This window comes from Ursus maritimus, unplaced genomic scaffold (genome assembly GCF_017311325.1).
Source record: "Ursus maritimus isolate PB19 unplaced genomic scaffold, ASM1731132v1 scaffold_31, whole genome shotgun sequence".
In the NCBI taxonomy this organism is placed as follows: Eukaryota; Metazoa; Chordata; class Mammalia; order Carnivora; family Ursidae; genus Ursus; species Ursus maritimus.
In genome coordinates, this window is record NW_024425675.1 from 19,212,071 (window position 1) to 19,233,072 (window position 21,002).

Here is a 21,002-nt window from a genome sequence, read left to right on the forward strand (position 1 = left end):
CAAGTCCTTATGGAGCATTTACGATTCCACAACCTAGGGTACATTGGTGCGTAATAAAACCATGGTCCTCAAAATCTGGGGCTGGGAGCAGCAGCATCAGCAGGGAACTTATTAGAAATACAAATTCTTGGGCTCTACCTCAGACCTACCACAAACTCGGGGGTGGGGGAATATATGGCTAGCAATCTGGTTTTTTAGCAAGCCCCCCAGGAAATCTGGAAGCGCATTTAAGTTGGGGAACCTCTGGCACTGACGAAGTCCCCACCTTCAGAGAGCTCACCCTCTCGTGGAGGAGATGAAGGCACTAATAAATAACAAATGTGTGCTATAACGCGAGGCAAAAATTTTGAACGGTTTTATTTTTTTAAAGTAAATCAAGAAAAAAGGAAGAGAGTAATGGGGTGCTATGTCAGATAGGAGGGTCGGGGAAGGAAAGCCTCCCTTCTGAGCAGAGCACGAAGCCAGGGCACGGGACACACACAGCCAGCCCAGCATCATCGCTGCATCCTGTCTCCCTTCAGAGCTCCTGATAAACATCAGACCACACTGTAGAGACGCTTGTCTTACTGGCCATTCCAGAATGCCCATGGGAATTTGAATCTTGAGGAAAAGTAAAAAAACCTAGTACCTGCTCCAAAACTCCAACTAAGTTTTGAAATCAGAAGATTACAAAATAGCCAAAAGCCTCAATGATTTCACTTACCATTTGGAATAGACATAAGAGAGACCTTCCTGACAGCAAAGACTATGAAAATATAGAATAGGGTGCCAAAGAAGACACAGGAATGCTTTCCTGAAGGAAAGATTATTCCCCAACACTCACGGTTCATGTGCAATTCTGGTGGGATACAAGCCTGAAACAGATGACCCTTTGGGGTCACATTTATACCTGAGATCATAAACATCTGTTATGTCATTTTTCCAATGCTTTTAATAAAAATCCTCAAATATATGGAAGAACAGGGTGATGATCACACATAAACATGCCATTTAGAATCCAAAATGTTAACTTTTTGCCATATTTGTTTTACATAGATAGATAATAAATAGATATTACAAGTCATTGGAAAATAAATGATATTGTCACTTTACCCTTAAATATATAATCATGCATCTCCTAAAAATCTATTTTTTCCTACAGAATCATGGTGTTATTATCACTCCTAAGAAAATTATTAACAGTTTTCTGGTATCTAATAATGTCTAATCCATACTCAAGTTTCAAAGGTTTCCTTTAATTACTTATTTAGGTGATAATTACAATATGCTCATCTTTGTTGGATAGAGATTTGAGCTTCATCTGGTTCTAAATACAGACACAGATGTAGACACTGAAATTATACCAAAAATTTAAGATGATGATGAGCACAAACCCAATGGTTATAATAAACAATTTGTGGAGAAATGTTAGAAAAGGAAGTGGGGATCCCAGACAAAGAGACTGAGCCTGCTATTGACCTAATGTGTCTCCCCAAAATTCATACGTTGAAATCCTCAAACTCCGCCTCGACCATGCGATGGCATTAGGGAGTGAAGCCTTTGAGAGATAATTAGATCATGAAGGTGGAGCCCTCATTAAATGATTAGTACCTTTAAAAGAATAATAATTAGAGAGCTTGCTTCCTCTTTCTTTCTCTCCATCCTGTGAGGATAGAGCAAGAAATCGACAGACTCTAAAGCAGGAAGTGAGCCCTCACCAGACACCAGACCTGCCAGCACCTTCATCTTGGACCTCCAGCCTCCGGAACTGTGTGAAAATAAAAGTTTGCTATTTAAGCCACTCAGTCTGTGATAATTTGTTACTGCAGCCTGAACTGACAAAGACAGAGCCTGAATACGTTCACTCATTTATTCAGCAAGTAGGCTGCTTGTCAGACCTGCAGAGATGTGTACAAGACAGACACTATCCCTGTGTTCTGGGGGTCAGTTCAGTCAGTAGAGGAGAAGTCAGAGGCGAGGAGAAATGGCTACCATGTAATGGGAATCCCTTCGTTGGCTCAGGACCTACCTATCCCCTACATCTTTTATCTTATTGCCCATCCTGAAAAATCCTTTTTACTTATAGAATGGGATTTTTTTTTTTTTAAGATTTTATTTATTTGTTTGACAGAGAGAGAGTACACAAGAGAGCACAAGCAGGGGGAGTGAAGGAGAAGCAGGCTCCCCACTGAGCAGGGAGCCCTAAATATTTGAGATAGTACCCTGGGATCATGACCGGAGCTGAAGGCAGACACTTAACCGACTAAGCCACCCAGGCGCCCCTAAAATGGGATTTTAAATTTTCAGTGGACTCAGTCATGGTTTAGAGGGCCCTGTGTCTCAGGGAGGTAACTTATACATCTAAGATCAGAGTGCCAAGCAGATGGACGCTGGATGACCAGTCAAGATCATCTCGGATGGAGATACAAATAGAGGAACCAGAGGAATGTCAGGTCAAAAAGTATCCGGGCCACACTGAATGAATCTTTGGCTTCTTTAGCATTTGAATGGAGGGGGGAAGGAGGGATATCTCTCCTACATTCCTTTTTTACAGGGTTTGTCTAAAATCTGGCAAATGCAAGACATAAAGCTTGACTCTCAGTGACAAGTAATCTGTAATACCATAATCTTTAAACAGAATGCTAGAAATTTAAGAGAATATGAGGTCTATTCATTGAAAAAACGTTTATGGAACATCTATTAGACAGAAGAATCAGACAATTTAAGAGACTCAGACAATCAGGTGCTAGTGCTGCTCTTCACAAGGTTACAGTGGAAGGAATGTACCGGTGACTTTCGGAGGACACACAGCTATTGTGGTGGTACAGTTAGGTTTAAAGCATAGGTTTCTTTCTTTACCATCCGAGGCTGCCTCCAGCAGCCAATAAAGGCCTTGATTTAATATTTCACGAGTCCTTTCTTAGTATTATTACATGTAAGTTTCAGGAGGGCAGACACTTCATTTTGTTCATTGATGGCATTCCCCCCACGGCGCTGAGCACATGTGCTACCTCTCATAGTAGGAGCACAATATATTTTTTAACTAAATGAACATGCATACCTGAGGTCGTGCAATATGTTACAACATCTCCTCCCATTGTGTACTGAACACTTTTACTTTGTGTGTAACTTGCTTCACCTCCCACACTTCACAAGGTAACAAGGGCAATGATGATGATTTAAATAGGCCAGGATATTTTGTTTTCCTCAGATCTGATCTTACTTTTCAGAAGCGCTTTATTCTAATTTTAGTCTTACATAATGAAAACCACGCCAGCAGAAGCTATTTTATTCCACTCTTTGAGGGGAAAAAAATCAACACTATTGCAACGATAATACAGGTTATTGGTGTAACTTCGACACTAACTCATTGATCTTCTTCCCATTCTATGAAAGCAGGGAGAACTACATCAGAGATTTTCTATGACTTAAGAAGAAACCAAAGCTCTGTCTAGCTAACTTCAGTCGTTCATGTATCACTTGGACGGTAGCCTAATTGGCATTGAACCCAAAGCAGTGTTCTCGATAGCAAATACCTTTTAGAGACAATTTCCATGGCTCCTGAGACCCTTTGGCAACCTCTCACTGCTCCTCAACAGAAAGTAGGCTTAATCTTTAACCCTGATTGAATTTCCTGATACCAAATGGCTGTCTTCTCTCACTTAGAAATTTGCCAGTCATTAGAGATAAACGGTTAATAATTATCAAGACTTTGGAATTCTTCACAGTCTGTGAGGTAACTTTTGTAAGTTTAATAACCATGCAGACAGCTCCTATTAACATTCTCAGTGCTTCCTGGAAATTGGAGGCATCCTCCAAACCTCACCAATTGCTTTCTTAATTCTATTTGCAATTACTTGAACACTCTATGAAGATGGCATCTCTCTGTGGAGGTGGGATACCTACCAACAATGGCCAAAATCTTCCACCTGGTGTTTCTCAGGCTCAGTTAGAAACCCCAGCTGAGCTTCTGCTCCTGGCTAGGAAGCAGCAGAGCTGCCTCCCATGGTGCCATTTTATTAACTTGCTCCAGGAAACAATGTGGTGACAAGTAGACACAAGACATTGTGCTTCGGTTGGCTGCTGATCAGCTTTGGTGGGAAGGGAATGATCGCTTGGACAGACCTCAGAGAGTACAAAGAAGGTCCTGCAATGCATGGTCTTCCGATTTAGTTTTTCAGAGAACTAGGCAGTGGATAGAGTATCACTTCACCTCAGCTCATTGGAGCCACACTAAGTATGTGTCATGCTCGCTTCAAAAAACAATACAGATCGCCCTGTACAAAGATGACATGCAAATTCCTGGAGCATACTTTTAAATGTGATGCTATGTGAATTTTACCCCAGTAAACAAATATATAGACAAGCAAATAAGTGCCTCCTGGACACTGGAAAATCAGCCAGGAGATATACATATCAAGTGGCCCTTCAGCTATATCCTAGGAAGCACTACCTGTCAAATGGACAGTGAATGTCACCAAGGGCAGTCTTCACTCTCTATAGCTACTGTTCTAGAACAGAAAACAAGGAAAAGGAAAAACAAAAACAAAAAAAAAAAAAACACAAGAAAGCAGGACAGGAGAAAGGGAATTGTTTTAGAAAGGAAACCTCTCAGAAAATAATTTAATATGGTAAACAGAAGAAAATTCAAATAATCTCCCAGAATGCAGAGAAAAGTTGAAAAGAAGGAGAGAGAGATGACAGAGAAGACAGTGTTTTAACCTTAAAAATTGCAGTAGCTTCTGAAAAAGAAAACAAAATATTTGAGATAGAAGCGATAACTTAAATAAATTTCCCTGAGTGTGTAGATCAAAAGAAACCTCCAAACAAAATCAGTTAATACAAATCCATAATTAGATACCCTTTTGGAAAAAAAAGTGGATTACAAGAATGCCTCAGTCAATGTGTTGAAAAGTAGGTTAACAGTCCATCTGTGGGGAGGGTACAGGAGAATCTCACAGAGGTCCACTAATGGCAGTATAGCTGGGCTTCTGGGAAAAAATAATCATTATCAGGAGTTTTTCTCTCTACCCCCACCCCCCAACAATTCAACTTCACTCCATGACTGTTTCATCCAAATTTCTCCATGAACTGATTGGCCTGCTTATTTGCTTACACATAGCTCAAAATGGCGGCTCTTCAATGAAACATCAGCACTTGAGTTCGCATTATCTTTGAGTTTAAATTTCAACAGCTAAAAAAACTCAGTCCCTGCTCTCCACCTACAAGTTTCTGGATAAGATTACCGATGGACCAAGCTTTGGAGAGTTGTCCACTCATGGTCCAATTACCTGTAGCCGAAAAAGCAGGGCCATACTGTAATTACAGCTGCTCCATCTACAGCGAGTTCCCTAGGAAGGGGTTATGGAATTGGAGGAAATTATTGAAACCTCCAGCCCAGTGGATTAAGAAAAAAATTCTACAACCACCCAGGCAGGAAAAATATTTGTAGACTATGGAACAAAAACTAGTGTGGTCTTCAGTGACTCTGCAACATTAGCTACCCAAAGACAAAGAAGCACAGTCCACTGGGTTTTGAGTGGGGAAAGGTCACAAATTTTGTATTCAACCAATACAAACATATTCTTTCCAACTGAAAGACATTCTCAGAACCGCGTGAGATTTTTTTTAAAAAATACCTTCCACAAGACAGTCCAGCTAACCAAATGGAGAGGCAGGTACGACCAACCTTATGCCATGTGGAAATCTTGAATGAAGCAACAGAAGAGCATAGGCATGAAGCTCTACCTACGGTTTGAATGGAAGTGCCTTTCAGTGGATCAGTGAGGGAGAACGGACACCCACCTCAGCACAGCCTCACTAGCAGCTACTCTGCTCCATGTACTGGGCTTTGGCAGTGCAGGCAAGGGCAGCTGCTACCTGGCAGCCAAGTCCTAACACCAAAGTGGGAGTGGTTGGGGCAGGACTGTTCACTCTATCACCACAGTCTGCTAAACACATCTGATTCCTACACATGTGAAAAGAAGTGATTAGGGCCCTGAACTGGGTGCAACTGGACTTTCTATTACCTGTACTGGAAGCTTGGAATCCAACTCTGAGATTGAGGCATATTATTTTATACACAAAGCTATAAACAAGTGCTCCCTGGTTACAGAGGAGATTAATAACAATTAATAACTGTAAGTATTGATAAGTCAGTAGACTGAGTACTGAATACTCAGTATTTCACACTAAGATTTCTGTGTATTTATAGTACTAACCCATATCTGGTTGATGAATAATGAGCACATCAAGGGGACATACATGCTGGCAAATCTACTCTGTCACTGTCATTGACAAGGAAAGGAAACGTCTGGGTTTGCTACATGAACAAGAGATGTCTGGTTAAATCATTAATGGATTAATAAATATGTAATAAATAAAACCTTAACAAAGGAAAGCCTGAAACAATAATAATGGTGATTTTACTTAGCACTCAACTGTATACAAGATGAATGTGAAATACGTTCTTTGCATTACGTCCTTGTGATCCTTCCATAAGCCAACTGAGATATATGTCACTATTCCCATTTCAGAGATCATTAAATTGCAGCTCACAGAAATTAAAGAACTTATCCACACTTGTGTGACCAGGACCAAGCTGAGGGCCACACTCAAATCTGTCTGATTCCAAAGCTTGTGCTTTTAATCACTTCTAGTTTATCCTCTTCTGAAAGTCAGTTACTAGGAAAGGCTGGCTAGGAAGGATCCTCTTACACCAGGTCAGTTAGTCTGAAAATTGTAAACCAATTTCCAGCTTCCAAAAAGCTAAACAAAATAAAACAAAAACCCCAAAACATGGATAGGTAGATACACAAAGCAGATACATTGAAATAGTAGAGACCAAATAAATATCCTTTCCACCAAAAAGGAGTATTTTGAAGTTTAAAAAGTCAGTCTGAATTTTTTCTTTAAACATCAGAGAAAGGATATGCCAAAGAATGAACTAGAAGGATTGTTGCAAATTTTGCCCTTCTGATAAATGTCCCATGTTGAAACAATAGGTTTCAGAAATTTTTTTTGAAAGACTATGCTTAACATAAATGTTTTGAGATTTTCCTTTGTTTTCACACATAGTTTATGATAAGTGAATCAGAGAAGAATGAGTTATACAGTCATTTAAGTTAGTGAAATATTTATAGCATGGGAAATGCCAATATTTCACATGATGCCATGTGAAAACACCAGGATACAAATTTTATACAGTATAAACTCCAGTATATAAAAATGCATAGAAAATCAACATTAAGGACATACACCAAAAGGTTGAGAATTTGGGGGTTTGGTTGAACCAGTTATGGAGTAATATTGTTCCTTCTTGTTCCTTCTTTTTTTTTCCAAATTTTTTAGAACGTGTACAATTTCATCATCAAAAATATAAACTTTATTTTTTAAGAACTGTGACCTAGCCCACAACTTTGTTAGTGTCATTGGCTCAGTGCAAAGAGCACTAGATTCAGGAGACCTGAATGTTCTAAGGGGAAAATCAACTCCATCAGCCATGGTTGTTCAAAAATGAAGTTACCAGCACTACACGCCCAAGTCTCTTCACGTCCAAAATGAAACGGTTGGGACAATGATCTCCAGTGTCCCTTCTAATTCTACGGAAGATCATACTACCATTATGCACACTCCATTGGGTAACTGGTAGCCATGAGAATTTGTCATGCAAACTTGCCACTAGAGGAAGTGTAATTGACTGAGAGGTCCAGCTGCATGCTCTGAAATCCACCATCACCTTAGCATCAGGGTCACATTTCCCACAGGCTTCTCCCAGCCCATGGCTGAGCACAACAAGGCATACCTGGGAGGCACATACCCTCTCAGACACAGTACCTGGCTTTGGCTCAAGGACTCCCTAGCAGCCTTGCTGAATGTTCCTTGAACCACATGGCAATCTTGGATGTTTCCACCCAACCTTCTTCCTTCTCTCCTTCACTCGGGGTCGGAATTACATTTTGGTCTGATGGCCCTCTTTCCCCTCCTGGCTCGCCCTGCATTTTTTTCTCACACAGATGTTTCCCCTATAGAAACCGTTGTGTACTAATCTCATCTTGGCATCTACTTCTCAGAGGAGCCAGACTAACCCAGCATACTGGAATGTCCACAAACTACACCTGTATTACAGTCCAGAAAGAGTCGTATTCTATTGCCTGTAGACAAAAAGCAAAAACTTTTTTTCAATAAGTCTTTCTGGGGTTTATTTTAAATTTGCTTGTTTCTTCCTCCCTATCAGCCATATGTATCTCTTCAGCAACTTCTGACTCCCTACTTCAGATCAGATAATAAAGTTCGTTCTTTATTTCTGTCATCTACAGCATTACAGGAATCTTCCTGTGAGATTTCAAGTATAATTAATCATTTTCATCCCAATGTGACCCCCTCTGGATGACTAAGGGACCCTTTCTCACTAAAGTCCTCTGTTTTTTAATGGAGTAGCTTCCACCTTTCATGGTTGGTTGTCAGTCCATCATGGTTATTTGTCAGTCTTTGTCTGTCTTAGTAACTCCTTTGAAGATGTCAACAATTCAGCATTCCCTGACTCTTCTGTCTACTTCTTCCAGGTTGAGGATATTGAAATCCAAAGGTGTCCCTGCTGTGCTATTTAGACTCTTGTTTGCCAGCTAAATGAGGCAGCCTCCCAGATTTAAATTCAGAATTCCACATCAACATTTCAGAAAAGACACCCTTGCGCTTTGTTTTGGTAATTAGGAAGAAAAACAAGCAACTCTCCAGGGAAGTAGAGTCCTTTCTTTGATGAGCTCTCGGTAATCTAGGGACTCCATGGGAGACATTTCCTCCTCTGGGTGAGGGGCAGGGGTCCTGGACAGGGTCACCACCTAGGATGCAGCCAGTGTCCTCTTGAGTCCCCCGGCAATGGGTTCTGTGTCTGTGGGCCTTGCACAGGAAGCGTTTCATCTTCTTGGTGATGTCAGATTTGGCTCAGATTCATGGATTCTTGTGGTGGCTGTTGTGCCTGTGCCAAAACCCTCACAGAGTGATGCTCAAAGAGATTAGGGAGGAGAGAGCCCCCTGCCTGTGCACAGACAAGGTCATGCATTGTGATGAAAGGTGCTTTGATTTTGACCCTTTCTCTCCCTCAGCCAAGACTCCAGAGCTGTCTGGACACCAGAAATCCTCGGGTTGCAGCAGGTAAGATGAACTGGAGGCCTGGCCAAAGTAGGAGGGCACTGCCAAGTTCCTCAGAGAGAGACCCGGTCCAGCCTCGGAAGCGCGGGATGGTCTCACCCCACCAGACAGAACAATCTGACTCCTGGGTCCTAGGGCACTGAATGAGCCTACTCCCTTGTTGGATCAAAACAACTAAATAGAAGGCTTTACTCAGCGAACAAATACCAGATTTTTTTTCCTACCTCTTATTCCTGTTTCTACTTTATTGTCCTCAGGGAATGTAGAAAAAGCAAATATTATCTGCAGCGATTTCCTCTTCTCAGAGACCACATGCATGAGGCTTTATGTCCCCAAAGAATTTGTAACCTTTCTCTAATATCCTCTCTTAGGTTATTTATTGTGACATTTCCAAAACAAATAACTAGACAACTGAAACATGGCCTTGGACAAAGAGGCTTAGGGACACGTTATTGGTTTAGGGCAGCAGGCAGGACGTCTGCCTGGGAAGAGAGGAGCCCATCCCTTCAGCCTGTTAAACTCTGTTGGATTTCTCCAATCACCCGTGAGTGCCTCAAGAATACATACTACTCCCCCTCTCCTCCCTGCTGAGGGGAGGGCACTTTGCAACAGAGAAACTCCAATATCTGAACATAAATCTCCTGCTAATACCCACATTCCTCACACACTGCCTAGACAAGATTTGGGATTTTCTTAGTGTACTTGGACTGAAACTTCAAGATTTGTTGTTAATCAACTTTAATCCCAGGTTACAAATAGTCTCACTAAGAAGTAAAGAATTCTATCCCCATCGGTATGGGTGCAATTCCCTTCCTTCCATAAGTATTCTTGCTAAATCTAAACGCTATTACAAATTCCCTAAAATGGAAGAAATGAAGTGGTGGGTGTCAGGGGGAGGGAACATCCTAGAGTCAGTAGCTAAAAGCATAACAAAACAGACCAAGGCTTTTGGGACTATGAAAATGTCATGAATTTAGCAAAAGAATGAGAAAGAAGACACTCCTAACCACATTTGGGGATTTGGGATACATTCTATATTATGGACGTCCCTCCAAAAGAATTCTCTTTAGATACATTTACCTTGGAGCGCCTGGGTGGTTCAGTTGGTTAAGCATCTGCCTTCGGCTCAGGTCCTGATCCCAGAACCCTGGGATTGAGCCCCACATCTAACTCCTGCTCAGCAGGGAGTCTGCTTCTCCCTCTGCCCCTCCCCTCACTCATGCTCTCTCTCTCTCTTTCAAATAAATAAATAAAATCTTTAAAATAAATAAACAAATACCTCACTCATGTACAACTCCAGAGAACATTTCAGAAATGATTTGATGGGGACACCTGGGCAGCTCGGTCGGTTAAGTATCTGCCTTTGATTCAGGTCATGATCCCAGGGTCCTGAGATGGAGCTCCATGTCGGGCTCCCTGCTTGGCGGGGAGCCTGCTTCTCCCTCTCCCTCTGCCTTCTGCTCCTCCTGCTTGTACTCACTCTCTCTGTCAAATAAATAAATAAAATATTTTTTAAAAAATGATTTGATGTTGTACAGGTGAACTAAAAGCTATACCCATCCCTGAGAAGCTAAATTCTTTAAGCAGGACAATACAGTGAAACCAGATGGTCCAGTGGAATAAATTAATGTGAAGCTATTGTGTCAATAGCTCAATTGCTTTCTTAAAATCTTAACTGAAGGTGATTGTAAAGTAAGTAAGAAAATACATCATGTGATTTTCTTAAGAAATTGGGTTGGTGATACATGAACAATGAACTCATTTGAGGACAGTGTTACAGCTGAGCAAGGGCATCTTTGTTAATGACCTGGAAGTTGACCAGTGGCTGTCTCAGTCAACAAAGCATGTGACTCTGGATCTCCGGGCCATGAGTTCGAGCCCCACACTGGGTACAGAGATTACTTTTAAAAAAAGAGTGGAAAAAGTAAACAGAATTTGAAGGAAACCCAGAGAGAAGTAAAACAGAATTACAGGTGTGAGGTCTTATCCCAGGAAAAATTCCTCTTCCAGCAGAAAATTACCCAAAATTCAGACCTCTAAAAGTACGAGGACCAGACAGAGAACCTGAGGAGGGTGTGGAAAACACATGCCTGAATTCATGCTGTGTAATAGAGAAACCAAAGGCCAGCATTTTGTAGGGATGAATGATGCTGCTTTTCCTGAGAAAAGATGATTTTTCTACTCCCTGCAAATTGGTTAATTTTCATCTCCAATTCTGTAAAACAGAATAACTAAATTCCAACGACCTGAGGGAAATAGAAATTTGGGTTGTATTTAGTACGATAGGAATTGGGACCAAGGTTCTCACTTTCCTTCGGGACAGTAATCCCTATAACTCCAGAAATTCTGTAGTTGCATATTTGAGTTCGTGATGTTAGCACATCTACATGGTTACTTGAATCCATGCATAATGACCATGACCTAAGGAAAATATTTAAAAACTGCATATGTGGGTTTTGCCTGAAATGGCAGTGGGGAAGAATGGAGTGGGGGCATCACTGTAACTCAGGTGGAAATGCTCGCACATGAGAGAAGGCAGGAGTTTGGGTGAGGGGGATATTACAGTGGCACTTAAAGGAAACAGAAGAACCCCGCTCCCAAGAGTGACTGTATTAGGAGAAAAGCTTCCAAGATGAATAGTTTAAGCCACTTTATCCTGCCCATTCAATGCCAGAACAGACAGCCCCCTGAGGTTGTTAGGAATATCCTAGAGCAACTCTGAAGAGGGAAACCAGAGCTACATTCGTAGAACTGACTCCAGTCTTCTTCAGTGCTGGAAAATGCAGAATTAGGCAAACTAAAAATGTTTATTGAGAATTGTTATGGACTTAAGACTGTTGGGAATACTTTAAACACATTAAAGTAGTATGTAATAGAATTATCTTTTTGGGGCGCCTGGGTGGCTCAGTTGGTTGGGCCACTGCCTTCAGCTCAGGTCGTGGTCCTGGGATCCTGGGATGGAGTCTCCCATCGGGCTCCCTGCTCTGCCGGGGAGCCTGCTTCTCCCTCTCCCTCTGTCTACTGCTCCCCTGCTTGTGCTCTCTATCTCTCTCTCTGTGAAATAAATAAATAAAATCTTTAAAAAAAAAAAATTATCTTTTTTTTTCTAATTTGGAATCCCATGACTTGAAAACAATTAGTGGGTAATAGAAGTCAGTGTAAAATTATATTAAGTTCTTGGGTTTCATCATGAAGCCCCAGAGAATTTCATAGGAGAGTGAGAGCAGAAGCAACCATGGAGACGTCCCAAAAAATGTGGTTTTGAAGGCTACGTCAGATGTGAATGTGCAGCAAAGAAGGAAAAGGATATTCTATAAAATAATAAAATAAAATAAAAGAGTAAAGTAAAATGAAATAAGAGAGTAAAGTAAAATAAAATAAATAAAATAAAAAAGAAACGAAAAAAAAGACAAGACCACAAACATGGCTTGAGGGGACAGCAGACGGCCCCAGAGGGACTGTGATGAGGAACTCCATATGACGCATTCTCAGAGGGCGAGTGTGGGGTCAAATGAGGAAGAATAGCTGAGCAAGACAGGGATATGTGTTCTCTGTAATAAGAAAATAAGGAGCCACTTAGTTTCTGAGCAGGGAGTCAGGCGGTTTAGCTAATAAGACTCGTGCGGAAATCCAAGCATGGGTCATGAGTCTAGAGTAAAAAGTGGTGGTTGTAGCAACATAGACAGGGGAAGAGAAAAGAAACATTCCAAATAAAAGATGAGAGAGACATTTCAAAGGCACAGTCCTGAGGACTTGGTGGCTAACCTCCTGACCCAGATCTCCAGGGGGCAGCCTCTGACGGCCGGCTACCAGGAGTCAACTGCCATCATTAGAGGAGGACACCATGTGTAACTCGTTTCCCAAAAATACTCCTTGCTGGGGGTGGGTGGAGAGAAGAATCTGTACTCTGTCACCTCAAAGGCAATGTCTAAATATTGGGGATGAAGACCACAGTATATGTTGCCAAGAAGAAAACACACATTGAGAAGAAGATGGAATGTGGAGCAATGTGGCTGTTACAGGAGCCACAAGCCCCCAGATGTCCACACTGAGGTCCCCCCATCAGCAACATCACTAGTGCCCAATGAGAAAGTGGTAAGGCAGATGGGTGGCCAAAAATACAAAAACACTAATTCAAAGGGATACATGCACCCCTATGCTTATAGAAGCATTATTTACAATAGCCAACATATGGAAACAGCCCAAGTGTCCACTGACTGATGAATGGATAAAGAAGATGTGGTATATATATATACACATATATATGTGTATATATATATATATAATGGAATATCACTCAGCCATAAAAAAAGAATGGAATCTTGCCGTTTGCAATGATGTGGATTGAGCTAGCGAGTATAATGTGAAGCAAAATAAGTCAGTCAAGAGGAAGACAAATACCTTATGATCTCACTCATGTGGAATTTAAGAGACAAAACAAATAAGCAAAGGAAAAAAGAGAGAGAAACAAACCAAGAAACAGACACGTAACTATAGAGAAGGGATGGTTACCAAATAGGAGGTGGAAGGGGAATGGGTGAAACACATGATGGGAATTAATGAGTGCATGGGTCACGATGAGCACTGGGTGATGTACAGAGTATTGACTCACTGAATTGCACACCTGAAACTAATATAACACCATATGTTAGCCACACTGGAATTAAAATTAAAACTTAGTTTAGGGGCACCTGGGTGGCTCAGTCAGTTAAACGTCTGCCTTTGGCTCAGGTCATGATCTCAGGGTCCTGGGATGGAGCACCACATTGGGCTCCGTTCTCAGCGGGGAGTCTGCTTCTCCCTCTGCCTCTCTCCCTCTGCCCTTTCCCTCCATCCATGTGCTGCACACGCGTTCTCTCTCTCAAATAAAGAAACACTTAGTTTTAAAAAAAAGAACTATTTGCCCTTACACTGAAAAAAAAAAAAGACAAATGGGTGATAGGGTCCCTTCCTTAAGAAAAGGGAAGAAGGATGGTTCACACAATGGTATTCCCACCATTCCCTACTCCAGTACCGACACCCCAAATCCATTGGTGTCTCACGCTCTGGGATTTACAGTGGCAGCCCCCACAACAGTCTATCTATCCCACTCCTGAGCCTTTCTACACAGGAGCCCCTTCGGGAGCTCTAACTTTTTATCTCAGGCTTCAGCCCCACTCACATATTCAGGGCACCGATGGAGCAGATCAACGCTGTATCTCCTCTGCCTGTAACCAATTACTGCAAGTCGAGGGGGAAGGCTGGTTAAGACACCTCACTGACTTTAAGATGACCCATTGTCTCTGCTTCCCGGCTTCCTGATCGTCTGTTCTAGAACATTAAGCAGAAAGTCATAAACGTTTAACTGCAGTCAGATGACTAACAGGGACAGCAAAGAAGCAGTTACTGGAAGGCAAAGCAGTGAAGATTCCCCCTAACCCTCAGTCCCTGCTCGAGGCCAGGCCAGTTTGGCAATGACTCCCAGGTCTCTGGGAGTATAATTCTCCACTGAATCAGCATTCACCAGACTGCTCTGAATACATTTCCTTACACTCATTTTTATTACTTATTTTAATAGTCAATTGTGTCAGTAAAATCTCATCTAAAATGAACAGACTAAACATACAACAATTTGTTAGGGCAAGCCAAATGAAACAAAAACAGTATAAATGACATTCATGTAGGAAATTATAGAGAAATTGTCTCTGAAAATGTGTGTTTCATGGAGATTTTGTAGTAAAATGTCAATGCAAGCATCATTCAGTTGTAGCTGTGAATTGTTGTTTTCAGGTAATATCCGTGGACATTTTAACCCTAGGCTGGCTCACCTCACCATGTAGTCTGTCTGGGGGCCTCTTCCCCTCATGCTCAGTCTCTATGTGCTCAAAGGTAACACAATTACCAGATTGAACTAAACAAACATAATTGTGAAGACCAATACTGAAAAAGAAATTCTATCATGGATTGTTTGCTCCTTGCTACTTCTCTGCTCCTTCTGCCTGGAATATCCTTCCCCTTGCTCTCCAACAAGTGCAGCAAACCCCTGATCTTCCAGAATTCACATCAGGCTTAGCTTTCTTGGAAATACTGTTCTTGCTGCTAGCCCACTCCCCTTCTACCAAGAAGAACACATCAAGCTTCTCTCTTGTGAGCCATCATAGACTTTCTGTTCACTCACATGACAGCACTTTTTCCTGGTCTCTCCTGTCCTGCTCCAGCCTTCCTCATTTAGAAAGTAGATAAGGTCCTACTTTTTGCAAGGAATGTTGCATCTAAATACCCTGCCTCTTAATTGTACCCTTTTGACTTCTCTTTTGTGTCCCTGATTGTTCTAATCATCATTCTATTAGTGTCTTACATCACGTTATCTGTATTTACAGCAAACCTCCACTACAACCTAGATTGGTGAGATGTGGATTTGCTTATATGTCAGAGCCTGGGGGTACAAAAGGGCAAGATGAGGTAGAAGGAAAGGACAGTCAGCTCAGAGGAAGCGAGTTTCCCTACCATTTCAGCAACAAATATTACACCTAAAAATGCTCAGATCGATTAGTGATCTCCTGCAGCATCTGATCATCAATCATTAATGCAGTGTGAGTTCTCTGTTCCCTGGGGCAGCTGCCATTGCCCCATGCTTGAGAAAAAGTCTCCCGTGATTTGTTAAGACATCTGTGATCCTCCTGAAAGAGTTTCCACTTTAAGACCAGGAACTTGAAGCAAACATTTTAGAGCAAGAAAAAGAAAAATGAGTTTCAGGCATGCAAAGAGAAGAGACACATATGTAGAAAACAGAGTTAAACTTCCTTGTCAATTCATCCATTCAACAAATGCTTGTTGAGATGATTCTATGCTGGTTTCTGAGTCTTCTCTCTTTTTTTCTTAGTTAATGTAGTTAAAAGCATTACCAGTTTTGGTTTTTTGGGGTTTTTTGTTGTTGTTGTTTTATCTTTTTGAAAAACTGGTCATTACTTTCAATGTTATGTTATGGTTTATTCTGGTCTCTATTTTATTTATTTCTGATTTTTCTTTGTTATTTACTTCCTCTCCTAAATTTCAGCTAAGTTTCTTCTTCTAGTTCCTTGTGGCATAATGTTAAGTTGTTTATTTAAACTTTTTTTCTTAATACAAGCATTTATAGAATAAATTTCACTCTAACATCTGCTTTTGCTGCATCCCGTAGGTTTTAGAATATTGTGTTTTCCTTTTCTTTTGTTCTGAGACATATTTTGATTTGCCATTTGATTTCTTATTTGGCCCATTGCTTGTGCAGTAGTGTGCTGTTTAATATTTACATATTAAATATTCAATATTTACATTGTAGATTTTTCAGCTTTGTTTTATTGTTGATCTTAAGTTTTGTACCATTGTGGTTGGAAAATATACTTGGTATGATTTCAGTCTTCTTAAATTTGAAATATTTCTTATGTCTCTTTTTATGTGATTTAACCAGGGGATTCTTCTGTGTGTACTTGAAGAAAATGTGTATTCTATTTTTCTTGGATGGAATGTTATACATACATCTTTTAGAACTACACATTTTTTTTTTGAAAGAGAGAGCACGTGAGCATGTGAGTGGGGGGAGGGGCAGAGGGAGCGAGAGAAAGAGAGAGAGAGAGAAAGATCTCCAGCATATTCCCCACTGAGTGTAGAGTCTGACACAGGGCTGGATCCCATGACCCTGAGATCATGACCTGAGCTGCAATCAAGAGTCGGCCACTTAATTGACTGAGCGGCACAGGCACCCCTAGAACTAGGCATTCTAAAGTATGCTTCAAGTATAAAATGTTCCTGTTGAAAAAAACAACAACAACAAACTTTAATTTAGGGTACTCAGTTTAAAGCTTACTGAGGGGGGTGGGTGGGAGGATGGATGAAATAGGTAAAGGGGATTAAGAGCACACTTATGGGGGCGCCTGGGTAGTGCAGTCGTTAAGCGTCTGCCTTTGGCTCAGGGCATGATCCCGGCGTTCCGGGATCGAGTCCCACATCGGGCTCCTCTGCTGGGAGCCTGCTTCTTCCTCTCCCACTCCCCCTGCTGTGTTCCCTCTCTCGCTGGCTGTCTCTCTGTCAAATAAATAAATAAAATCTTAAAAAAAAAAAAAAAGAGCCCACTTATGATAAGCACTGAGTAATGATGTATAGAATTCTTGAATCACTATATTCTACACCTGAAACTAATATAACACTGTATGTTAACTATACTGGAATTAAAATAAATTTTTTTAAAAAGACTATAAATATATTGTTCTTCATTACATCTTTTAACTTCTTTAAAAGGCATAAGATTATATAAAGCAATGATTATGATACTTTGTTGTGTTTATAATAAATATAAATGTATACAGATGATCATAGTGGCACAAAAGGAAGAAATGAAGTTATATTGAAACAATGTTTCTAAATTTTACTGGAATTAAATATTATTCTGAAATAAACTGTGATACTTCAAATGTATACTATAATCCCTGGGGTAACCACTAAGAAAATAACTAAAAATTTTATGTTGAAAAAATCAACAAATGATTTGAAATAGTATGCTAAAGATACATAAAAAGAGACAATAAAGGAAGAAGTGGAACAAGAAGATATGAAACAAATAGAAAAAAAAAGTGGCCACTCAGAAATCCACCCATATCAATAATTATATTAAATGTAAATGGACAAGATGCTCCATTCAAAAAACAGGGACTGACAAATTGGGTAAAAGAACAGGACTGAACTATGTGCGGTCTGCAGGAAACGCACTTATATTCATTGACATGAAGACATTCAAAATAAAAGGATAGAAAAAAAGATATACCATACAAAAAATGACCATAAGAGAATTGGATGGCTATATTAACAACAGACGAAATATTAATGGACAAAGAGGGGTTTCATGATGATAAAAGGGTCAATTCATCTGGAAGATATAATAACTATTGATGTATATGTACCTAACAATAGTGTACTCATTTTCATTTTGTTCAGATAAATGAACAGAAGACCAGAGGATGAAAAATTTCCCACATCTGGATATGCACATATAGTAAAAAATTAAAAATCACATAGATGACTCCCAAAGAGAAGGCTATAAGAATAAATGACTTATTCTGAAGTTCTAGGTTCAGTGGTTTCTAAGTAATGAACTTAAGAGTAAACAAGAAAACAATTTCTAATCATGTGGCAGTCAGAGTGGCATTCAAAATTTTATTTACATTTTAAGAGCATTTTTTTCTCCAAGCATCTTATGTTTGTTTGTCCTAAAGAAATCACCATCATCAAAAATCTGGGGGTCTGTCTGTATTTAGCAGTTGTATGTTGGAGTAATACATGCATGCCTGTTGGTTGTGTGGAGGTATGTAACCATTGATGGAGTCCATAAAGCTGGGGAAACAGAACAGTGGTGGCTAATGACAGATGCCAACTTTATATTCCTGTGCTGGCATTCAGGAAGTCTCGATATTTCTATGTGTATTTGAGTCTCCTGCTTGTTTTAATTACGTTCATCTAATTCTAAGTGATGCATGATATCAAGCATGACCGGGAATGGAAATATTTCTTTGTGGAATTTTTTAAATCTTGATTGCTGCAAGGAAAAGACCTTTAAGAAAACACAGAATCTTTCCAAACATAGAAGAGATTCCTGTAACTAAGACCATTCCCAAAATGAAATAGTATTACTGCTGGCCTATTTTCCCCACTCCTGTTAGTCATGATGATACACCCCCAAAAAGGACAGAAATCAAAGAGAACGCAAGCAAAAGGTGCAGAAAACAGGACCTGAAAAGCAGCAAGTGGGACCACAGAAGTATTTTTCATGCCTTGGTTTGTGAGAGGAAAGAGCTGTTTATTCAAAATGCTCCTTCAGGGGACAGGAAAACAGAGAGGAGAACACTGACCTAGTGACCTCCACGAATTACTGGCGGTAGCTCGGCCTCCCAGCCTCGTCTGCAGGAAGCCAGTCATCCAGACTCTGAACTTCCAGTCCTAATCAGAAGGGGTGATGGGGCAGGCCTCGAGTGAGAAAGTCATGAGAATACTATTAGCCACATTCAAAGTTCAGGGCAACTGTTTCCTCCTGGAGCATTCTGAGAGTAGCAGGCAGAAGTTCTGCGGCCAAGGGGCCAAGGCTGCTGCTTCAAGGACTGGGAAGCAGAGGATGCTGCTTTTCTCCCAGGGGAGTTAGATGACAGTGGGTGGTCAGCTTTGGCTCCGAGTCCTGGATTAACAGGAAATCCTTTCTTCTGGGTCACTGAGTCACTGTGTCTTGGGATCACTAACCAGACGGGAATCCTACAGTCTCTTCAGCCCTCAGGTAAGACCACCTTGCCCAGTCTATGATGTTAGCAGGACATGATAGCCTCCATGGTCTATGCTGTATCGCCCCCTGCTGACCACCCTGGTGAGACACCCGGAAAAATGGCTGTGATACAGATAAGCTATCCTATGAGATGTCAAGTCACTATCAGTAGGACATGTGTTTCATTAGACTTTTCCTGTGGTTGAGACTATTTTGCCCTTATCCATTGGCACTCTGTTTTAATATCCACGGTGACTTGCCCATGAGAACCTACCTGGATCATATGGCACAAGCTATTTTTGGGAACAAAGGGAATATCCCGTCCAATCGTGCCGTTAGCTATACAAAGAATCACAGACAAAAGATTAACTAAATCTTAAAGGACACTGAATTCCAATGTGTATCCAGTACTCAAGCCCCCTCTACACCTTTCCTGGCAAGGGTCCATTCAACTTGCGTTCAAATATCTTCAAGGATACAGTCTTTTTCCTTTTAAGCCTGTTACTTCTGCTTGAAAAGTCTTGATGTTAAGCTGAAATCAATTTCCCCGTGACTTCCACTGGACAGTTAAGTTCTACAGTGAGGAAACCATTTCTATCTTATAAGGGTTGTATTTCACCACATTCTTCCATTTCATCCATGGGAATATCATGAGCAATCTCATCAAATATTTTGTTAAAATCTAAAGCACTGTATCATTCCCTGAGCTAGAAGCCCACAGACCCTGTCACTGAAAGAAGTTCCTTCAATGTATTTTTTGGATTTCATAATACATGATCAACTTGCTCTTATGGAACATTGCTAAGTACCACTTCCTTCTTTGAGAACACACAAGTCATTTTTTAAATAATCCACTCTAAATTCTTTCCCAACTTTGGCATAAAGCTCACTGGCTTCAGTCTCAGGATTTCTAAGAATTATGAATCACTCCTAACACCTACTTCAACATCATCATTCTACTAAGGAGCCAAACATTTCCATCATCAGAGTCATTTCTTTGGCATAATTTGGTGTAAATTATCTGGGAAGCAATCTGGAAATACATAGCCAAAGTCTGTTGCAAACTATTCTTCTTCTCAGGTCAAGACACAAAGACCTTCACTTGAGTCTACCTTTTCAGGTCCCCAAATTGCCCCAAGGGAGACTGACCTCCGAATAAAGACTTGCAGATATTGATAGTAATGTCTATGACTGCATACTTCATGAGACGGAAAACTGAAAACAATCTAATGCTCAACATTGAATGCACGATTAAATAAGGAAATACTATCAATCACTAAAAAAGTGGTTTTGAAAATAATTTTTGACAGCATGATCCATATTGTATAAATCCCAAATTGTATATGATCACAAATGGGGTGCCTGGGTGGCTCAGCTGGTTGAGACTCTGATTTTTTTATTTCAGTTCAGGGCGTGATCTTGGGGTTGTGAGATTGAGCCCCTAGTGGGACTCCATGCTCAGCCCCTCTCCCTCCTACTCCCCACAACCCCCCCACTTGCTCCCTCACGTGCTCTCTCTCTCTCTCCCTCCACCTTTCTCCCTAAATAAAAATCTTTGTAAAAAAGAAAAAGAAACAATCATTTTATGCAAAAAATTATTGCTGAGAAACAG